General features: G+C 44.1%; 1 protein-coding gene across 9 annotated transcripts in view; it reads right to left on the bottom strand.

Annotated features, from left to right (window-relative positions):
- CHL1 (cell adhesion molecule L1 like) overlaps nt 1-23,748 on the bottom strand; it is a 139,646-nt gene that overhangs the window by 60,732 nt on the left and 55,166 nt on the right. For 3 of the 9 annotated variants that reach the window (XM_055709838.1, XM_055709840.1, XM_055709839.1), the window contains one exon: nt 2,584-2,745. The exons of the other annotated variants lie outside the window; for them this stretch is intronic. The gene's annotated coding sequence lies outside the window, so the exon portion shown is untranslated. The remainder of the gene's footprint in view (nt 1-2,583; nt 2,746-23,748) is intronic. 9 annotated transcript variants of the gene reach the window in all.

The raw sequence follows: 23,748 nt of genomic DNA, 5'->3' as shown, positions 1-23,748 counted from the left end.
GGATTCGGGAAGGTCCTCTATTAAATTTTTGATAAAAAATACACGCACAACAGTACAAATCCATTACAGCACACAAGTATAATTATTTTTTGTTTTGCAATTAAAAGTAGGGACAGTTTAAAATATGGTATATTTGTAATCATTCCAGTTCATAAATTTTTCTAATGAGAGTTGTGTAAGTTGGAAAGTAATGTAACATCCTAATGAGAGAAATGTGGTAGACTAATGACCTTGTTCGTAAATCCCATATGTCTTTTATCTTTTGTTTATGCTTAAAAAAGGACACAATCTAGTTCAGTTCATTAATAAGGACCAAAGCACGAAACCTTTGCCTTTCCTCTATAATCTCAAAACTACTATAAGAAGGTTTTAGACAATCCATTATACATCCTTAGGTTCTGCATTACAAGGCAAAAACGTCAGATGGGTGCCAAGAAGAGAGACATACTCAGCTCTAACAAGCACTTAAGTGTAACACACAGAGGAGTAAAGGAGAGAGAGTTCTACAAATGTGGGTGTACGGAGGATTTCAGTTGTCAGCATCATTCACAGTACCTCAGTGAAATATTAACCGGTGTAAGATGCTCTGTACCTGTGCACCTAACACGTAGCACTTAAGGGACCTCAGTCTCAAGAGATTTTAGACCTCAGTTGTCAAGATAATTTTGCAAGAGCAAATTTTCAAGACAAGGCTACTGTGCTGGAGGCAAAGACAAACCCGCCAGCAGCCCAGCCCTGCACGGCACCACGAGCTCCAATTCAAGCGCCCAGCTCGCAGGCAGAGCCGTATGAGCACGGCAATGGATTTCCAGACTAAGCCTGGTTTGCACACAGCTCTTGTATCTTTGCACATCCCACCCAGTTAATCCACGGATCAGAAAAGCAATCCCGGGATCACCGAGAGCAGTTGGCATGTGGGGGCAGGCAGGAGGTGGGACCTGGGCAGCACACCGGGGATGCTCGCCCTTCCCCAGCACAGCTGCCTGCAGCTGGAGCGGAGACAGCGCCGAGCCACACAGCCCACATGCTCCAGTCCATGGGTTTTTCTCCTGATGGTTGGTTTGCTGGACCGCTACAAAACACAGGCATAAAACAGAGATCTCCCGTTTACCCTGCACACTCCCTCTTCATCAGCTCTCGGAGACGAGCAACAGGTTGTGCTGTGTCCCCTTCTTCAGAGTCTTTAGCAGGATAATTTCTGTCCATGTGGTCTCCAGTTCATGTGGTCACTAGTTCACAAAAACTTTCTTGAAGTCAACGTCTTTGAGACCAAAATTACTGGGTGAAGATTGAAATTGGCCGACAAGGGGACGTGAGACAGATTCGATAATCGCATAAGCTTCATTTGTTTAGAAATGAGGCTAAAAAACAGATGTCTTGTAAGTATCTCGGGCACCGAGGGCTCGCTGATGGAAGAAGCTGACTAATCTGCTTAGTGCCTTGCTCCGCAGACGGGGCTGGCACAGAAGGGCACCAGCAGGGACGAGGGACCTGCTGGCTGAGCTGCCACCCCCAGCCTGTGTCTGGGTTCAAATCAGGCAGAATCGGGCAACATCAGTAAGCGCTGGTTTGTGGCAGTCGATACTTCCCTCATTTTTATTTCTCCTAGCTCTAACTTGCAAGCAAGAGACCTTTCCAAACCCCAGACCAATAAAACCTGGAGGGCATCATAGCACAGGGGGGTGCCCACGACCCACAGCCACCCCAGCTACCTGAGTGCTGCACTTCTGTAACCGCAGCACTGGGCTCTCCTACCCTGCCTTACCTGGTCTTGGCAGATGCTTAGCTCCAGATCTGTGTCATCCATAGTAACACAGCTGCTCTGACAGCAAACCCTCTAGCCACACAGCTGCAATTTAGGCTCATCAAAATCTGACCAGTGCTGCTGCTTGCAGATGGTGCATTAGTGGTGGCGAAGCCCTCTTCTCCCCCCATCTGCTGACAGCTCCCGGGACTGGAGCAGCCCGTGTCAGGATGCCAACCAGAGAAAGGGGAGCTAAGACAACAGGAGGTGTGCAGCTTGCTAAGGTTGCAGACTGAGGAGTAGGAAGTTTCTTTTTATATGACTGATATAAAGCATTGTATAGATTCAGATTAAAATCAAGAAAAAACACCAAAACAGCTTGATTCCTTAACCAAACCCATTAGCTCAGACTTTTTTTTTTTTTTTAATAAAGCAACAGAGAGCAAAGAAGAAATGTACTAAATGAAAAGGATATCCTTTATCACGTGATACGACTTGCCTCTGCAGGCTGCTGTAATTAGTTGTTCTGTCTAGCGCCTCACTCTTTTTCCCTGTGTTGAATACTAATGCAGGGACCGACAGCACCAGCATTTGGAAGCAGCGAGCACTTGGGGACTGATGGCGCTGGACTTGTGCACAGCAGTTGGATACTTCCAAAGGCCGCTTGGAAATTTCCCTGCAGCTGCATTTAACCTCTGCCACTTTATTCTGTGGCAGTTTCCACGAGGTACAGTCCTGGGGTGATGTGAATTAAGCAATAGTATCTCTGCAGAAGTATTTACCTAGTGATAACTATCCAGCAAGACAAGCCTCCCATTCACGCGTTATATAAATATTACCCTTAATAGAGTGGTGGAGGCGTTATCCTGGCTGTGCCGGTTGTGACAGCAGTTGTTGGGGAAGGCTAACACTTAATGCACGTCTCCATCGGTTGTTCCTCTGTGCCCTGTTCTGGGCAGCGATCGTCGCCAGCAGACGGACAGCTGAGACATACGTCCTCCCTGCAAGGAGACCTGCGTCAAGCGATTAACCTTATTTAAGGTGATGTATAGACAGGGCTGCCAAGCGTTAGGCGTTTAGTATGGCTGTCACGTGTTTAGCTGTCCTACCAAGCCTCAGGCCCACAGCTCAGCTGAAACTGCAGAGTCCCTGATTAAATCACTGACATTCCCTCCCACCGCCAGCACCCAAACAACCTCCAGCCCCTTCCTAAATGAGCAATATCAGACATGCCCCAAACCCCCACCCATCCCGGCACTGAACACAGCCGCCTACCCAAACTTCAGGCAGCGCGATCTTTCACTCTTATGATGATTAAAGTCCAAACCAAAATTTCTCATCTTGTGCCAGTTCCTAGAAAATGAGCAATTTAACTGCTTAAGTAATTTGGAGAAATAAATGAGGGAGCTGCGCAAGCACTTGGCAGCTACGGGCAGGTTTCGGTCTCGCCAGTGCCAAAGCACGGCTCTGTCCTGGGGTCCTGTGAGCACCAGCAAGCAACTTGCAGAACCCTGGGCCTTGGTAAAAACACCAGCCCTGCTCTCCGAGGCAGTGTGCTGGACCAGGCCCAGAGCTTGCTGTGGACCCCTGTTTTCTCCCAGGAATTCCACATCCTCCTTTGTTCTCACCGGGAGATGGCTGCAGCACCCCTTGCACCAGGGAGGGGGGCAGAAGATTCCTGATGAGAACCTTTCCTCGGCACAACAGATGAGCATGTATCGCTACAACAAATGTTACAATAAGATCCCTTCTCTCCCTTTTTCTTTTCCCCCTCCTCCCTCCTTTCCTATCTTTATGTTAGCTTTTCTCCGCCTCAGGCTTAAGTCAAGTAATTTGAATTCACTGCAAATACTTATCTGTAGTTCCTTACCTGCAATTCATTATTTACTGTGCTGTTCAGTTAATAGTAAATACTGATTGCTCTAAGGACAGCTCATTTGTTTATTTAATGAGCTGCCTTTAACTTACATGAGCAAATCTTTCAAAATATCAGTATTTCTAAGGAGTGATGCAGTTCCAAGATTCTTTTATTGTATACTATTGCTTCCAGAAGCGTGTAATACAAACATTGGACTACTAAACAAGAAAAAAAAATCCATTTATCTCATCAACCTAGTGAACAATTTTCCCTACATGTAATTACTACATTAAAATTGCTCATAAATAGTAGCAGGATGACAGCCAAAATTCCCAGATTACTGGTCTACTGCTTCCAAGAGAAATTGTACTGCACTACTAAATATGGCACCAATCTCAGCTACTCAGTTCCCCCTTAAAATATACAAGATTTGGACCTTGTGTAAGTCCTGTACAGCCAAATATTCATGAAAGTACTGGATTCCCACAGCTTAATACTGGTACATTTCTGGGCTGACCTTGTCATTAGCTAGAATCAGATTTGTCAGTAACATATACGTTTACAGAATTGTTAAATAAAAGCCACCAGTAATTAGAAATTATAACCTTCAGTGTGGCCTGAATTACAGAATAACAGAACAAAACTCTGGAAAAAAACAATTGTTCCCTGGTATAAGAAATAAACATCTGGTTGTTTAATTATACTGTATGTTACAAGTTAAGTGACTCTATAGAACAGGAGCTTAATTAAATACTCTCACTCTTTCTCAGTTACAATCACAGAAGAAGAAAAAAAAAATCCCAGACACAGTTGCAAAGGTCCCCCATCCCCAAAGAACATCAGTCCCTGCCCAGAAGTGATGCCTTTGCCTCCATCCCTGCACCACGCACAGCTCCAGCTCAGCCTGGCCCTGGCGGCTGGGGGGGCTCCCACCCATGCCCCCATCCGAAGGCAAGCCTCCTGAAGCCCTGCCACCTCTGAGGGCCTCTTTGGTGAGGCTGGTGGTATGAAACCCAGAGCAGATGAGACTTGATCAAAGATGTCAGTGAGCAACCTCATGTGCTGAGGTATTTGAGAGTGGGGGGCAGCAGGGATGCTCCACCTGCCTGCTCCACCACTGCTGCTCCGAGCTGCACACCCCGGCTCAGGGGACACTGCGGGTGACACCTATAATGACAAGGACTTCAACTCAGAAAGTGTTCATCTCCACCCCAGTTATCCTTTACGCCCCTTTCTCCCCTCTGCTGCACAGCCTTCCAGCAAACGGCTGACAAACAACTCGGGAGGAATGAAAATGTGTCCAGCGTGGGACATGCAGTCCCACAGCAGCTCCCAAAGAGGGGCCATGGTCCCCTGGGATACAGGCAGAGCCCCAGGAACATGCAGAATTGATCACCTCTGTGCTTTTCCATGCCACAAGTGGGAATACCTCCCTACTTCTCTAATTAGCTAAGAAAGGTTGAGATTTATGCTAGTGAAACCTTGACCATAATGCTACAGCAACAATATCTATGCAGCTACAGTTCTTCCCCCCTGCCCCCCAACCCCGACATCACCCCACCAACCTCCCAGGCAGAGTTTAGAAAAGATGAGAAGCAATATTCATAAGGATCCTTCGTTTTACTTCAGGTGTCAATGTTAGACACAGTTTTTCCCCTAAAAGCTTTCGGACGCCCCTGTGTTAGTAACAGGGAGAAGATAACCTTCACTTGACTCTATCCCAATCACCTATTTTTGGTTGTTGTCAGTTCCCAGAAAAGCAGCCCATGATGCATATGCTGGAGGTGATTAAAATAATCATCCAAATCAGAAAGATATTCTTCCTTCCGTGGTAAAATACTTCCAAATAGACTGTAGCACATAGGCAGGAAGATTCTTTTTTTAGATGCAATTCTACTCTCAGGAGGTTTGGTGGTAGAAGTCTATGTATTATTTATCTTGCCAAGGACTTTATAAATATTATTGGACAGCACATGTGAAATAAAAGTTTTCAGTGCAGTTAAACAACTTTGACATTATTTCACAAAATTTATGTGTTTCAAATACGATTGCAAGTATTATGCCTTCCCAGTTTTGTAATACATCAGTCTTTCAGCTTCTCAAACCACAAAAAATCTCTTAAAAATGTAAGAGAATGAATATAAATAATCAAGAAATATGTACACAAATCTGTGAAATATGTTCCTGTAGCACAAGCAGCAGTAAAACTTTCAACTCAATAAACAATGTAAGTATCAGAATTAAGTTCCCTGGGATGAGGTTTTAAGAAATGAATAGGGATTCTGGGAGCCCGGCTTGTCAGATCCCGGTTTTCTGGAAGAGGAGCCAGACACGGGCCAGGCAAAGCCTCTCCCCGGCCGGGCAGGCACAGCAGGGTGACGGCTGGTGCCTGTCCCCGCGCTGGGGGTCTGCTGTCACCTGCCTGTGACCAACGTCTCTGATGTTTGTGCGATTGTCTGGAAACTCAATTTATGCTGTTTCTGCCTGAGATCTACCCTGAGCTGAGGGAAAGCTGAAAAGGTGTACAAGCATCTTCCCTTCCGAGTGCCTGACCCCCGAAAAGGCAGCTGGCACCAGCTATCCATTTTTGCAAATACTCCTCATCTGCTCCCAACAAAATCCTAACGTGCAATGCCCCTTGGGTCTCAGCAGATCGCACCTTATGCTCTCAAACCGTTTAAAAGCTAGCTCTAAATGGTTAATGATTTCTCTGACCATCGCTCTGCCCATATAATGGCACAGCACCCGACAGATTTGATTTAATTTGTTTCATACATCTAATAGCTGCAGCACTGTACTACTAAATCAGAGAGGAGGACCACATTTCTTAATGCCTCGCGTGTCTTTTACACATGGACAATGACTGAAAACTAAAGAAATGTGCTTTCTAATCAGTACAAATGATCTGCTTGTCGGTAGCTTTCTGCTGACATTTGCCAAAGTGAACCTTCTTCCTAAGATCTAGAGTCATTTGCTGCCAAAGAATGTGTGGTCTTCAGATTTTCCTGAAAAAATTAATAAATGGATTCCCTATTGTCATTTCACCAATATGATTCATACAAACTAGATTACCCAAATACTACTATTTTTTTTTTCTTTTCTTACACCTTCCAACACACTCCATTGGATGGCTCCTCTCAAGTCAGCAAGAGTTTGGTTTTTAAAAACTGTGGAACTGAGCAACATTTCTGGGAACACATGATATTGAAACAAAAAGTAATTTGTCGTTACTCATTTTACTGTATCTGCTTAACCTACCTAATGTTACCTGGACATGATTTAGCCCAGCAAAGGACGATCTGTAAACTTTAAGTCAAGCAATCTCAAATAAAACTCCCCTCTTTTGTATTTGTTTCCTGTGAAAATTCATGTGAGCAAGCTTAAGACCTGGAACGTTGGACAAACCTACCAATTTAATACAAATTATGCAACTGCTGAAAACAAAGTTTGCTTTTGCAGCTGTAGATATTCATAACAGGAACCTACTCAAGAAAGCAGCAGCCCTGCAAGGATGCTCCAGGTGTGCCAGCCCTCAGACCAGCTCTGCCGTATGCTCAGAATGCCTCCCAGCAGCACCTGGAATAAAGACTCAAAAGAAAACCCAGCGTGGAAATCAATACCCGGCTTAGCTTTTTCATAACCAAAGAAATAAATGTTAACAGTGAACGGTACGTTGTTATGATGACTACATCATTAAACGTTGGTCGTAGCAATATTGACATGGCACTTACAAGTAAATTGAGATAACCATCGATGTGGTTATTCCTACCATTAGAAGCACATAAACCCGAATACCCTGCAGCCAAATTCCACCGTTATGGATGTTCTTAAATATGTGAATACATACAAGCATGTCTGTTGATTTAAAGAGAACAACAGTGCTCAAGAACAAGCGGGATGCCAGGTCACCCTGAAGCTGCTCCTGTGGAGCCCTCCTGATGAGGCAGGCGGAGGTAAGCAGCAGCAGGAGTGCAGGAGAACCCTCTCCTGGTACATGCACCCTCCCCAACTCCTGCAGCTGCTTGGGGACCTTCTGCGACAGATGCTGCATCTAACCTTTTGTCCATAACAGCCACCAATGGGCCCTTCTTCCACAAATTTAAGTACCTTTTTCTTTTTTCTTAATTGATGACACACTTTGACCTCTATCACCTGAGATAATGAGTCCCTCAGTACGTACAGTGCCAAACCTGTTGCTGAATTATCTCACTGGCTCCCCCCAGCTCTCTGTGGGTCCTCTTCCCTGCATCACCGAGGTTGTGCAATTCCCTGTATCCCCCTTCACAATCCCGTTGCCAAACTGAACCCTCCCAGAGCACCAGCTCAGACAGCAGTGCATGCGGTGGGGTAACCCAGCTCTCAGCTTGGGTTCAGCTCCTGCTTCTCTGGCTTTCCTCACCTGCATGTACAATTGTTCTTTCCCCAGTTCACCTTTGGACTGGGTCAACTGGGCAGCAACTTTGAGAAGTGGGAGTGCTGGGCCACCACACCAGCTCCTGTACCAGATGAGTTTAGGTCTGCAGAGACAAACTCAAGTCTTTCCTTGAGCAGGAACCAATCCATATCTTTACAGTCATCTTCTAGACTTCTTTCAGTCCTACTGGGGCACTAACCTCTCTTTCAGGGGAAAATCTGGATTTAAGAAAGTGTACTTGAGATGTACATACCACATCCTGCAGCATAAATCCCCTGTGTAATTGTTTTGCAGACTTCTCAGAAATCTATGATTTGCTAAGGTATTTAAAGCTGAATTAAAAATACCATGATGAAATTTCAGTTTCTATTTCTTCATCACACTATAAAGTGTACTTTGCATAACATTTGTACAAGTCACCACAAAATAAGGTTCCTGGCTTTGTATATACACACACTTATAGACGTAAGAGCAGTCTAATCCCCCAACGTGTATCTGTTGTAACCTCCCTTACTGAAAGGTATGGCCATACATTCACTCTGTTCTTAACCAATGAAATCAGAGGCACTATTCTGGCACAAGGAGGTAATGCTGTAGAGTAGAGGAATGCTGTGAGCATGGCTTTTTCACAGACCTACAAACACACAATGATGATCACTCCCCCTTTTGCTGGTAACAAAACAGCACAGACTTGAGCTTTGCAGATACATCTGAAAGCACACCAGCTGGTTAAAAATTAAACTATTGTCTGAGGCTTTTCCTATTATACATTTTCTTGAGACAATAACACTCCTAAATGAGCTTACCACATTTCTGGCTGAAACTAGTTTTGTATTAATTGAAATTTTCATCAGCGATTAGCATTTCAGCTCATAGGTCAAGCATGAAGCATAAAACAAAGTACAGTAGCAACTGGGCTGGATGACTGGGAATGACGGCGTGTCAGCCACGCACAAAAGAAATAAAAGCAGGTTGCAGTTTGTTTTCAGATGAGACTGCTAATGACAGCCCCCTCCAATGGAGGCAATGCAAATTCTCCTGAATTTCAAAATGAATTTGCGGCAAAGGCGCTTTCTTCTTTTGTATGCTCATTCTCCTTCTTTCAAAGCACAAAATAATAGCAAAGCCATGAGACTTCTCACGTTAATAAAAATAAACATGCATTATAGTAAAGCAACACCTCCTCGGAGAAATCCTGCCTCACCTTGCAACCCCTTCCTGAAACCCAGCTCATGCCACAGTTAGTTTTAGCCATTGCAGCTCCTGCTCGGCGACACATCGACACATCGCTCAGCAGACACAAAGCCAGGCAGAGCCCTATTGAATTGGAAATGTGGGCAGGGGATCTGCCAGGCAGAGCTCCTTCCAGGCCTGGAGTCTAATGAGATTGCTCATTCAGCATAAAGCTCAGCGAACACAGCATACCCCCCTCCCAAATGCATCCACACCGGCTCCTCGAAAGCCTGCCATGGGAGAAATTCTGCACTTTATCAGGTACTAAAGAGGGGGAAAATTCACAGCACCCAGCACCTAACGGGCTCCATTCGAGAGCGTGGTGTGCTCGTGGTATAGGAACAATCCCCGTGCCAGGAAAATCATCTGACAACCGAAACCACTGCAGAGCAATGAGGGTTCCACTTGGTGTTAGTGATTTTCACAGCATGGGCTTGTGTTTACTTGAGAGCTCTCTGTGCAAGCAGCAAGGTGACAATATGAACAGGAGGGGAAAAAAAAAAAAAAGAAGGGTATTTAATTGCAAATGAATTACCTCTATAAACAGCAGAAAACAGCTGGTATTTCCACTTGACCCACTAGGGATCATCTTTTCCTGATGCATCCCAGACAGGTGAACTCATTCACTATGTGTACCACCAGCGAATACTGTCAAATATCAACAATCCCAAATCTGAGCCCACTGCTTCATTCGTGCCATGCAAAATGCACACTCACAGCCCTTCTCTGCCTCACGGACTCAGGGGAGGCTCAGCATGATCCCAAGATCCCGAGAGGAAAATCCTGGCAGGCTTCACACACGAAATCTTAAAACCAAAAAAACCCCTAACATCAAACCTGAAGCAAATCTCCTTCGAGATCAATTTTATTCTTGTATCTCAGCACAATAGCACTACAAGATAGCGAAAGCCATTGGAACACTGTGTGTTTCTCATTTAAATTGCAGTCAGTGACTCATGACAAGGAAGAGTTTCACGGCAAGCAATCTCCTGTACATTCTGCCTTCCTCTGGTTTTCCCTCCTTCTGTGTAATAAGAGAGATTAGCTCTTCCAGCTTCGTGGAGGATCTCACAACGTTTGCTTTTCCAGATAAGTCAAGGCCATTAAGCTTCCAACATTTTCCACATTACTAGAGATACAAGGGATTACTTAAAAAAAAAAATAATCAAGTGAAATGTAATGATTTAACTACAGACACTGCCATGAAAAAGCATTTAAGGATGCAAGTTAAACACCAGCCATGTCTCTGCAGGACAAATTCCCAAATCCTGGCATGCCCTGCCTGGGCAGGGAGCACCTCCTCGCAGCCTGACATTGCGCTTTGCTTCTACGGGGGATCCACATTTACCAGTGGGATATGCAGCCTCCCAAGGAAGAAGTGCCAGAGGAATTCACTTAGGGCAGTAACAGCAGGGTTTGGCCCCATTTATGCGTTAGGAAGTCTAAGCACTAGAGCAAACATGAGAACACAAGAGAGGAATGGATATTTCATCCTTATCCTGCATTTCCTATTTTCCTAGTGTTTACCTTAGATGCTGGAGTCTACAGTAATTTCCTTTTTCCATTAACAACTTTACAGCTAAAACAACACCAATAAGCTTAAAGGGAAACACACATGCAGAAACCCACATCCATGAGATGCTCCTGTTCCACCTGCATTCTTAAGAGCCATTATGATCCCAGCAGAGGCATGAGAAATGGATGGGACGAGTTTTTGGCTGGTATCTCCAGGGAGGAAAGAGTTTATAATCTGAATAGAAATTCCGGAGACATTCTTCTAAGTAGCATAATGCTACAATTTATCTGGTCATCATTTTGTTTCAATAGCTTTTGTTAATGGAAACATTTTGTACTTTCAGGGGAACCCAGCTGTTGATAAGGTGAAGGTGATTTCTGAGCACAGGCAGCAGTTTTCTGCACATGCTCATGTAGTTTTACATGAGTAAGAGAAAGGCATCATTCAGAACACATCACAATGATTTTTCAGCTGCAACATTTGCTTCTCTCCATTAATGCCTTTTTTTCAGGGTACTGAATCAAAACTTCAGTCAACTGCACTGAAGACGGTTGACTGACAATATATTGAATGTATCTTCTGTAGCTGTGAAAGAAAGGTGAAAGACTTTGGAACTGTTCCTCTCTGTCCTGGTTCCACCTTCACCATCCTTTTCACTACCAGCAAGATGCAGAAAAGCAGTCAGTGACTGCAGGATTTCCAGGTGATCACACAGAAGATCTTTCATTATACACATCACATAAACATGGTATATTTTAAGGCACAGTTGATGTTTAGAGATACAATTTTACTTGAGCTAGTTGCCTGAGCAGAGAATAACAAGAAAGCAAACATGCAGCAAAATACACTATCCAAACAGTCTAAAAGTCTCAAAACCCGTAAGATAACTCACCTATTTATTAAGTACCTGGAGGAAAATGTATTGAAGGACACTGGGCAAAACTAAGCCCATTCCCTCAGCTAGCCAGTGAGAATTTGGGAAAGTGTCTCCTGAGACCAGACAAGTAGGGTTAGAGACAACCTGGAGGTAGTGCCCACCAACTACATGGATGTAATTACATCATTACTTTTCCTTTCTCTTTACTTCTGGTGTTTTGCTTTCGCCCACTACAGTACAACATGTGCACCCAAACCACACCACTAAATAGGCAGTCCTGCTCCAAAAGCTGGAGCTGCTCCCAGCTCCCCAAGATGGGACTCATGAATGCTGAGCACAAACACATCGTATTTTCCCCCATCCCAGTTTTGGAAAAACCTGAACTCCACCTTGCTAGAAATCGAAGTAAATAAAATTATAAGTAAAATAAACATACATCAGGAGGGAAAAATCTGCTTGAATGACTAAAATCTGTTGAAGTTATGCAAAACTTTAAGGACAATCTTAATGCTGAATGTCAAACACACAGAACCATGGTCTGCATTACTCATTCTGTCTGTAACACAATGTTCTTCAGAACAAGTGTGACTTTTGCTCACCAGCCCGTCTGCAGATCTATCATACTAATCAATTACATGCACACTTGGAAAAAGTGCTCTTCATGTCATACACAAGAAAACTGTATTACACACTTCATACAGCGCTTCTATAGCATCACACATGTTCTATCTTTTTCTTAAAAAAAAAAAAAAAGAACAAATGTAGAAATCATAAATGCTGTTGGTCATATTATTTTCTACTTCATTTGTATTGCATTATGTGGACAGAATCACTTTATTGCCCTCTAACTGTTCTCTTACATCACTGATTATGCACCTTCAAAAGGCTAACCAGAAAAATGGCTAAGAAAATCATGGAGAGGAGTCAGTTATGAAAAAGACAAGAACTGCACAATACCTTTCATCCACTTCACTCCCAAATACCTCTGACTTCTGCTTCTTCATGCTTCCCCGCAGCCAGCTGTCAGCATACAAAGGTCCCCAGAGCACGGGAAAGACTAGTTGCATGGCTTCACTCCTTACAGATCTGAGCATTTCAAACAGCTCTCCCTAGCACACACAAACGCAGGGACACCTCACGCTCTTCGGGCTTGTCCAACCCAATTGCCACGTCCATTAGGTTCATCCCCTTGGGGCAAACAACATCATTTATTATACAGCTGAACTGCTTCTGGAAGCCTGATGGATTACCCGGAAAATGTGCCTATATTATTATAAACATTTCTCATTAAATGAATAGCATGAACCCTTCAGAGGTCCGGGGCACAGCGTCACAGATCAAGAAGGGGCAAAAGGAACTCACAGAGAGTCCGATACTAAATGCAGAGACCTGCCCACAGCCAGGGCAGCTCCCTGGCATGAGGGCACAAGGCTGAACCTGCTGCACTGAGGAGCCATGGGATTACGTAGAATTTAGGCAGTGAATGCTAGAATAGAACTGATCCTGTACCTACCAAATGATGGTTTAGTCTACATGGCAGAAAAGCCAATGGGAGTTTGTACATCATTAGACCTTGTACATCCAAAATAGAGGTAACAGGAGCTGGCAGGTGATGCGCTGACTCTCTTGACACTCTCCTCTCAACTTCTTGGCAACGGTGTAAAACTCCCCAAGCCTGAAGCATCCTGATTTTCCACAGTGGCAGAGAAGAAGCTAACAGCTACTAAAGATGTTGCAATGTCAAAATGAAAACCACTTCTGCAGTTACAGTACATGGCCTCTGAGCTTCTCCCTCCACTCTCCTTTTTCTCCCTTTATTTAGCTGAAGTTATTTAAAGGACACAGCTCTGTTTAAGCAGCTGCTGCCACAAGTAGCTGGCCCAAGCAGCTCTTCTAATTAAATATTTGCTGCTGAGCAAGTTTTATCTCCCCTTCTTGCTATCCTTGCGGACAACATTTTTTCTTGCAAAGATAACAGGTCTGCTGAGCAGCCTCTGCCTGCAAGCCCTCCTGTGCCCCAAGCCCCTACAATGAGGCAAAGGCTCCACAAAAATTAATTCTATGATATGCACCGTGACATTTGCTATCATGGGCATTATCAACAATAAGAAAAAGCAACAAAACTTATTGGGATTTAATAATAATTATTAAATTATGTCATTTACATAATCAGACTTTAGTAATAACTACGGCATATCTCTCACAGCACGGTAAATTGGCAGGACACTTTATAAAAGGATATTTTTTTTCGCCATCTCTCCCACCAATGACACAAAAGTAGATCAGGTGAACGATACCACAACACATACCAAGCAGGTTTGCAGAGGGGATAGAAATAGAGATGAGTATCACAATAGGAATAAGAGAATTCTTGAGAAATATGGATTTTAATCAGGTTCCTTTCTCTTAAAATTTCTTCCTAGCCAGCAGCCAGGCACAGCAATGCCTCGTGATGCTTTGTGGTATTTCCCAGCCCCTGGGATCAGCAAGGCACTGGGTTTACCCTACCATATGTGTTAACAGAATTGTTCCCTCTGTTCCTCCCAGCAGGTGACCCTGGGAATGGCATTAAAGGCAAATGGGTTGAACAAATACCAGTAAAGGGCTGACGTGCTTGGGGAGAATTTGCTTTCCTTCTGCCAGCTCACAAAGCAGATGCGCGTCTCAGTGTCTTGACTCTTCCTTACCTGGTTTAAGCAAAACTCAAAGATTCTCACCCATTTCCATACTGGAAACGACAGAGCCAACTCAGTGTGGAAAAAAAAAAACCTATTCATTAGACCCAGTTTGACACTGGAGGTAGAAAAGGTAAATGGAAGAAAAAAAAAATTAAATGCTTTTTGAGCCAAAATGTTTCAGCATTGGGCACTGACACCCATGGTACTGCGCCATGCAGAAATGAGAGCAGCAAGGGATGAGGCTGAAGGGGCAAGGTGCTGTGAAGCCACACAGAGGAGCACAGGACTTGGAGTGCGAGAAGGAGATGGAGAGGGAAAGTCTTCAGGAAAACAAGAGTCAGCAAGAGGAGTACATGAAGAAATTAGACCAGACACCAACAAGCCTGGAACAGCTACGTGGGGCCTCAAAGCAGCTGCTGTTAGATGTAGATGAGTGAGTGAGCAGATCCTGGGAGAGGGCTGATCCTGTCAAAATAGCAGGGAATGTAGACGAGCAAGGGATCGGTGCTGTGCGGAGACAGGCAGTGCAGGGGCTTGGGAGATTTTGTGAGTCTGGAGCAGTAACTCACTGGGGAAGAAATGAAAGAGAGACTGGGTCTCAAAGCACTGAGCAGGGAACTGCAGATCCCCCGACGGCGATGGCACTCACTGGGGATGGGAGAGAAGCAGCTCACCGCGGCACAGCACAGCAACGAATCCTTCATCCGACAGAGTATTTCAAACCTGCCTGAACACTCCAAGCTGTGAAACACAGTGGGCATTTATTTCAAAAAGAAAGACTAATAGCACCAAGCACATCTTCCTTTTTTATATATAAATGAGATATATTAAGACAGACAAGATCATATGAGTTATTCAGTTGCATCACTACACCGGCACAAGAGGACTCAGCACTCACTCTGATCTACACCAGACCGTATCCTTTGAAGTTGGAATAGATGCTCCTGACTGACGTCACCTCCACTGGCAAAAAAAACCCTGATCTTCTGTTTCTATGGGAAACCTATCAGATTCCATTCATGCGCCAGATCTCTTCCCTGTCTTTCCAGCTCATAGAAGCAACTAGCAAAGCAAAGCAAAGCAGGGCTGGGGGCACTTGGTGTTACCCATCTCAGGAAAACCCTTCTTGGGGGGATTAATTCATGTGATTTATATGGTTCATAAACATCACCAGGTAACTGCAATTCAGTGTGTTTCCTGAGAGGAACAGAAAAGGGCAGTGTCCCAATAGTTCTGCTTTCCTCGCATCCACTCGTCAGGCAAGGCGAGTTTGTTAGCATCCTCCTGGGCGCCGGGCAGGTAAGTGCACACTGGCTGCTCCCTCAAATCAGTGCAGAAATCAGGGAGTCTGAGAGCCACTATAAAACGCCCTTTACATTTAGGAGTAGCCAGGGAAAAGAAAAGAAAAGGAAAAAAAAACCAAAACCAAAAAAAAGAGTGGAGTGATATCTCCAGCGAGACTCCCACCTCTAACAGACTTCACCAAAATCTGAGCGCTATCAGGCTGGAAGCACCCAAGTAAAGACAAGTTTCCTCGTTCAGAGGTAACGCCTTTGGCAGCTGTTGATTCAGGTATATGTTAAGTTTCTGTTCCCTAATTTTGTCTCCTTTTCTTTTGTAGCCGTGTTTCTAATTTTGCAATTTTTGCTTTATGAGAGTGAAAGCTGTTTTCATTCCCAACTCGTCTAATGTTTCAACCGGCTCACACGCACTCGCTGGGCGTCAGGAATGCTGCTTTCACACTCAAAGGAATCACTGTTTTCAACAAATACTTTAAACCTCTATAATCCAGGACAAGTTTGGGCATCCCGAGCATTCGGGAGTGGCTCTCACTGCAACGTCAGCTACCAGCAAGCTGCAGGTGCAGAGAAACCCTCCCAGGAGCCGGTGGTTCTCCACAGCACCACTTCTCCCTCTCAGAAGGGACAATCCAGAAAACACCCAGGCTGCAGCACAGCATGGCTCACCCACCTTCACACCTCACGGACTGCTGTGTAGATGGGACCAGCGTGGCAGACCGTGTCCAGGTGTGAAGCAGGCTGAGCCTAACCTGACACCTGTCTGACGTGACAGGTCAGCAGCCTGTGGAAGAGCCGAGGGGGAGGCATACACCCTGGAGGACTCAGCCCAGACACAGCCTCTGCTCCGGGGCTAACTGCCACTGCTGCAAAGCCTCTCGGCAGCGATTCAGCAATGCACAGTCAGGAGGGAGGCTTCACCTCTCACCAGCAAGCTGGCACTACCTGTGCCCCAGGCTTCAAGGAGATCAAGGGCCAAACGTGACCTGCCGGGAGGAACGAACCGCCCTGATCCCCAAGTCATTTCCCTACAGGTGACGGAGCCTCCCGTGGGTGCCAGGCTCCCAGCGTGGCCACCAGCCCACGCATTACCCACTCCAGCAGGTCTGCCTATAAATGTTTCACTAATCCTGAACCACAGAAAGGCTTAAAATACCTGTCAGTCACCCTGCCTCCCTGCTGGCCTCCCCGCCGCCCTCGCAGCCTTGCAGGGAGGATTGCTATTGAGATTGCAGTGCTGCCAGTGTGCTGCGGAAAATTAAACCCCAGCCGTGGAAACAATAGCTATTACAAAGTGTGTAATCAGCAGGAGATGGGATGAATGTTCGTAATTCCAGGCCGCAGAAAGTGTTTTTAAAATGCCTTTAGTCTCATCCATACTTCTTTAATATTTTTCTGCCTAATAGCTGCATTTTACAGCTAGGCCATAATTTTATCGAGGTACAAACTTTTACAATACAATGTCAAGCTAAGTACAAATTTCTGCAGTATAATGTCAAGCTATGTGGTAAAGTCAAGTAAACATTTGTAGTAATTATATGCCCAGGAGATTTCATAACATCATAGAATTAAGCAGCAGCTCAGTAAATTATATATCACTTGATCTGCAATTGCCACATCTCCAGCACAGAACCTGGCTTCATCTACAGCAACCCTGACACGGCACATCAGCACGCCGTGCAAACCTGTCAGGCCCTTATTGTGCACTAATATTAGTTACCACCTTATCTTGTAATGTTTCTTTTCAAAGAATTAAAGCGCAGGTTTATTGTGCTTTCTTTTAAAGAGCAAACACAACCCCAGCTAGTAAAAAGAGGCAGTTTTCTTGCACCGTGGGATTTGCACTAGAAATTGTTTCCACATTTCCTTCCCTACAAAGCAACTGTTCGAAGGGCCTGGCACGATGCAAAGGTGATGGTAAGTCCTAATTCCAACAGGGTGCCTGCAAAGATGCAAATGCTGCAGAGAGGTGCAGCCTCACGGCGTGCCCGGCCAGCGGCGGCAAGGCTCTTGCTGCAGACATATGTTGCTAAAGCAGTTGGTCTGGCACAAAGCTCATTAAGTGCCCTGACAATCATTTTCATAAAGCATAAGCCAAAAGCTAGTGCCTTTCCTGTTGAAAACTTAAGGAATGAGAATGGTTCAAAAGATTTCCGATAAAGAAAATGCTGATTTATTTTTTTAAAAAAGTATCTCTATATAGACTACTTCAGCGATGCCAAAGTTACCAGTCAAAGTGATTACAAACAATTGACTCAATTAGGTATTTGAGCACGGCAATAAATTGCCAAAGCAGCTGCTGTATTTCGGCTCAGAGATGAGTGCCCTTTAGTGTTTGCTAAAGTGATTTCCTACAAAATCCATGTCATTTGTCAGGCCACTACCTGCAAAGTGTAACATACTTGAAGTCGTCGCAGATGCAACACCAGCTAATTCTGTTTTCTGAACAGAACCAAAAAAAGAGATGATGCTCAGACATGAACTCCTTTCCTATTTTACACCAGTTTTAAGGCAGACTATTCGCTGCCTCATGCACGCCCAAGTTGAGCAGCCCTTGGTGCCCAAACAGCACTGCCATGGGGCTCCTTGCTGCAGATGTGACTCCAGCCCTTCCAGGGGCGAGCTGAGCCGCAGCCTCGGCTTTGCACCATCTGACCTCTAAAAGGGCGGGAGCAAAGAGATGGAGACACAGCCGGGGATGTGGACAAGCTGTAACAACAGTAAGCTCTGGTCCGACATGGGAATTTATCTATCAATTTATTAAATTTTGCTAGTAAATTTGATCCTGCTTCTAATCCTTTCGGTCGCAGAAGCGATGCACTGGAACCACATCTCTGAACAGAATTGACCTTAACGCTCATGTATTATTTTCTTTTACTAAATGACTAATTTATACTGTGCAGACTCCAATGCCACAGCCATCTGCCAAAAGGTGTACAAACCGTCTATATTGTAAGAGAGTCTATTAATATGTATTAAAAGTCATTAGAGTTGACATAAGCCATTTCTGTACATGAATATGAAAAATATTACTATTATATTTAAAACTTTCAACTAATCACGCATCACGGATTTTCTCACTCTGAGTTTATAATTTAAACCTTTAAATGTTTCATAGCAGCTTCATCAAACCAAGATTTCTTTTGCATGTAGAGCTGAGACAGCCCATTACAGTAACAAGAAAAAGAAAAAAGAAAACAAATAGGAACCTGTTCTTGGGAGAGGAAGGAAAAAAAAAAAAAAAAGAAAGAGTAAAACTGAAATTATTTTTACATCAAAATAAAATAAATAAATAAAGAAATAGCGTGCACCTGCTTCCTTCATTGTTTCATATTGGTCATAGTGCAAGCATAATGTATAACAACTTAATAACTATCCGAAAGGGCACTGATGCCCAGCAGACAGAGCAGCTCTGATGACGAGCACCGAACAGACAGAACAGAGGTGACCGCTATGTCCATAACAGGGCCAGTCCCGGTAAAAGCTGTCTAGGTATCAGATCCAATCCAGTTCACTAGGACAGCTTTGCTTCCTGCAGAGTGCAGGAAACATTCCCTAATTCTTATTGCACTCACAGTTTTAGGATTTTTCCTCAGCACAGCTTATTTAAAACCTTGGGACTCAACAGCCTGAAGCCTCGGAGCCACTGAAGCCCAGAGCAGGAGCACAAAGTCCCAGCTCTCTGCAGCAGCGGTCCCCTCCAGGCTACCCACTCCTCCCGGCATTTGACATGATTGAGACCAATATTTCAAGGGATTTGGATACTCTGTTCACATTAACATAAGCAACCCGAGTGCCCAATCTCCAAGGGTAATTTGAAAACCCTGGAGTGGGCTTTTGGTTTTCTCTTTCTGTTTTGTGTATTTTCCCCAAGCACTGAGGAAGCAGATCCGCTTATAAAAGCATTTATTAGGCTTGCTGAGCTGTCTTTTTCCCATCCCTGGGTTACCTTGTGTGAATGTTAATCACAGTCATTATACAGTTTATCGTCTGTTAAATGCTTACTTTCATTCCCACACACACACCCTGAAAAAAAACAGAACTAAAAAATTAAGGTCAGAAGAGAAAATGAAGAACGTGAAGCCCCAAAACTGGAAGCCATTTCATAAGGAATCATTTCCAGAAATTCAGCTCCCTGCCCCACTTGGCGACATTCCTCATTTCCAAACTATTCCAACCACCTCTTCATATAATTGCCTTTAAAAGCAGCGCTAAGAGAGCACGGTGATCTTCCCCATCAGGTAGATGGAAAGCTGAAAGACAGGGCAGATATTTTTGCAAGCAAATGCACAGCTTGGTAAGGGCAGGAGGGTTTCAGGTAGGTGTAATATCTGAAGTTGTTCTGTGTTCTTCCAAAGTGTGTGTGCAGGCTCCTGGAGCTCTCCACTGCATTGGACACGAATGCGTGGGAATATATGGATGAATGGATGTGGGTATGTATGCATGCACGTGAGAGAGAGACTGAGGTGAGCAGCAACAAAATCCTTCACTTTCACTTGTCCTGACCAGGCAGATTTGATTTCAGCTGTCAGAAGCAGGGAGGCAGGAGCACTGCCGTTCTCGCTGCCCAGCCGCCTCCCTCTCGCACTCAGCCGCTCTAGGTAAGGTGACAACACCTAAACCACGGGAAGTCCATATATTCAAGCTGGAACAGCTGCCACAAGCATCTCTCCTGACACACACAGCATGCCCCAACGGGAGTGGGGCTCTCGCAGCAATCACGCCTTTCCCTGCAGCATCCCTCTCTAAAGGAAGATTTCCCAGAAAAGCAATGTACAGGAGAGTTTCTGCTTTGTCTGAGTTTCCCTTCTTGCCTCTTCCAGGCCCTTCCCTGCTTAGCAATGCCCTCTGCAGCGCAAGCACAGACCTTCTGAACTGCTTGTCCCGCTAAAAGAATATTCCACTGATCTCATCTCAACAGATCCACAGGATGCCAGGGATTTTGGTAAAACTAGAACGAATCAAGTGCATATAACATAAGTTATATGCATAACTTACAAATACATATAAGTTATGAAAACCATAAGCTAATAATAATAATAAACAACAGACAAAGGAATGAGCAGGGAACATTCTTCAGAGTAATTCTGTAGCAATTTGACATATAGAAACCCTCTGTGTGTCATAGTGAGCTCTGAAGGAAAAAAACTATTGAAGTGTTTTGCCACCCTGGGTGCTGGCAGAGCCCAGGGCTGGGGCTCCCCCGCGCCCCCCCATCAGAGCCAGCACATGCTGGAATACAGATCTGAGCCAGTCCCATCCAAAATCCACTAATAAAAAGGCTTCCACATTTGCACTTTGCAGCATGCACAAAACCAGCCTTTGGGGGCCTCAAACTGCTCTCCATCCAAGTAGCAGGATCATCTCAGAGCAGGAGGGAAGCACCTCGACCTCAACAGGAACACGCTTTGTTTCTCTCCTTTTTGTAACACGGACTGTGATAAATCTGTCTCCTGTTTTAATTATTTCAAAAAGATCTTTGAGGAGGACCTGCTTCCCGGTCTAGAGTTGCTTCTAAATCTAAGGTAGATGATTAAGTAAACGATATAATTAATTAAAAGGTTCTATTAATCTCATTGCCATTTAAATCTTAATATTATATATCCAATTCTTGGTATACCACTCAACTAATATTTCTAGCATGTAAGCCCTTGACAAATTAAAGATATGAAAAAAACCACCAAAACTCTTACCTTTGTCTGATGGTGACATATTTGCAAGCCTGTAATTTTTTAATAAATCAGCTCGAACAACAGCCACTTACACTGCTGCATCAGGAGAAATCTGCCACCCATAGGGTTTACTCCTCTCAAGACCTGAACCTTCTTCTAACACTGACTTGATGTGAGGATGACCTTAAGTCCAGATGATGGAGCTTTAGAGGTCAAAGCATTTAAAGAGTGACCATGCATTTTGCAAACAATATACAGTTGGGATGTGAGTTGCAGCAAACAACGAACCTGTCACAGAAGCAAAACCTCAGATGACATAAAACACAGAGTCTGGTGCCTCAAAGCAGAAGAATTTGAATGAATGCAAAAACCTGTGAGGAACTGTGAGGATCCCTTGGGATTCTTTCACGAGTCCAGATTTTTACCCTGGCCTTTCTTCCAGAGTCAGTGAACAACGCACAGACTATTGGCCTCTAAAATGCTGCTCATAAATTATTACATCTAGAGTTGCAAGGTGAACTGAGAGAGGGGACAGGGACAACAGAAACAAGTTTTTCTAAGGATCCGAAGAACTGCCATGTTTCAAGACTGAAATATATTCATTGCTATGAATTGATGAGGTGAAAAATACTGCAAAATTAATGCATGTGTAAGAGCCCAGGCTATAAAATAAAGATGCTTCCTTCTTTGTTCTTTATTCCAAAATAATCTGGCGTAGTTTGTGCCCTGCTTCTTTTGGTGACCTGGTACCTACTCAATTTTCCAAAGTGGCTCATTGCCCTTAGCAAAAAAAATGCAGTTGAGTAAGGAATTCAAACATCCTATTACTGCACTCAGGATTTATGAATAAAGTACACGACAAAATTGTAATCATCCAGCTTTTTGCAGTGTTAAAGCAATTTACAGGACTGAAATACTGCAAGAAAACTAATTTAAAATGGACATGTGCTGAAGGACCTTTGGAGAAATACCTGGAGTAACCAAGAGACATCATTTTATAAATTCAGCATGGTAGCAAAATATTTGATCATACAGAAAGCAAAATGTGCAGTTTCTTTCAGGGGCAATCGTGTATTGGATAAAAAATTATTTTTAACCTGGATGTGAGGAACTTATTACATGAAAATGCCCAGATGCAATACAGCATAAAACCATAACATCACCCTGTATGTGTCATTGTAGCTCCAGTGCAGTGAACTGCATTTAGATTATTAAATAGTTATTTTCCTCAGGATCTTGTGATCATTACATTCAGCAATCCGAAGGGGATGAACCAAAAAGGGCAATAAGAAAATTCATGGTATTAAGGACAGTGATGGCAGGCCTGCTCGCTCAGCACCGAGGACTTCGCTGATCCAGGAAGACCAGGACCCATACGCAGGACCTGCACTGAGCCCTCACAGGTATCTCTAGTTTAGGAGGACAGCAAAGGTGCCACTGTGCTCTAGACTGCACATTCAGTCCCCAGATCCACAGGATGCAACTCGTACAACAAGACTGAACTACAGGTCCACTTATCCCATTATTCATAATTACTGGTTATTCATAATAAATTAAATCAAATTTTTCCCATCTGAAACCCCCCTGTCTCCAATATCCATTTCCCTATTACTGCTTATCTTCATCGGCAGAAATAAGACCAAACTTACAGGGACATACAATGACTTACACAACTAATGGTTATGGTACTTTGGTGTTAACTAGCAGGGTTTGGTTATGACTAGGTTCTGAGTAAAACCAAGACACAAAGAAGGTTTCATATATATGTATGAAGATTCTGCTCCTATTCTGTGGAAACATGCCACAAAAATGCATACAGCATTCAAATGCAATTTTTATGTAAAATACTTGGTATTAAAGGACAATGGACAGTCAATGTTTTCAGCACACCCGCTCAGAAATAAATATGAACACATCTACCAAACAGAATAAAATCTGCAGGGGAGGAATTATGATAGAAAGTTGCATGGACACTGGCTGGGAAGGATAAAGGAATAAGACAACTATCCAGACACAAAAAGGGGCTGTAAAGGTGGAAGAGAGGACACAAAGGGCTTTAAGAAAGAAATTGCAAAGCTGGTCCCTCCCATCTCAGCTACTGCTGTTGTATTATGACACACATATATATTATATTATATATGTGAAATATATTTTAAAATGCATACATTCACCATATATAAATGCATATATTCACTATATATTCTGAACAACAAGCACCCCTCCTTAGCTCCCCACACAGCAAACCCCTCTGGCACACCAAGTGCACACGGATGGCCCAGGGCTTCTAACACAGCCGTTCTTCTATACATCACACGTTTGAAACGTACTGAAAAAGCGGTTACCGAGGATTGGCCCAGCTTTAGGAAGAAGTTAGCCCAAAGCCAAAGCGCCCACCAGAAGCCTGGTAACATTCTTGGTGCATAGGAGCAGCCACCCGCCAGGACAGGGGATGACAGGT

This window comes from Falco cherrug, chromosome 4, assembly GCF_023634085.1.
Source record: "Falco cherrug isolate bFalChe1 chromosome 4, bFalChe1.pri, whole genome shotgun sequence".
Lineage (NCBI taxonomy): Eukaryota > Metazoa > Chordata > Aves > Falconiformes > Falconidae > Falco > Falco cherrug.
Note: the sequence above shows the minus strand (reverse complement) of the source record. Positions and strands in the feature narration are given on the sequence as shown.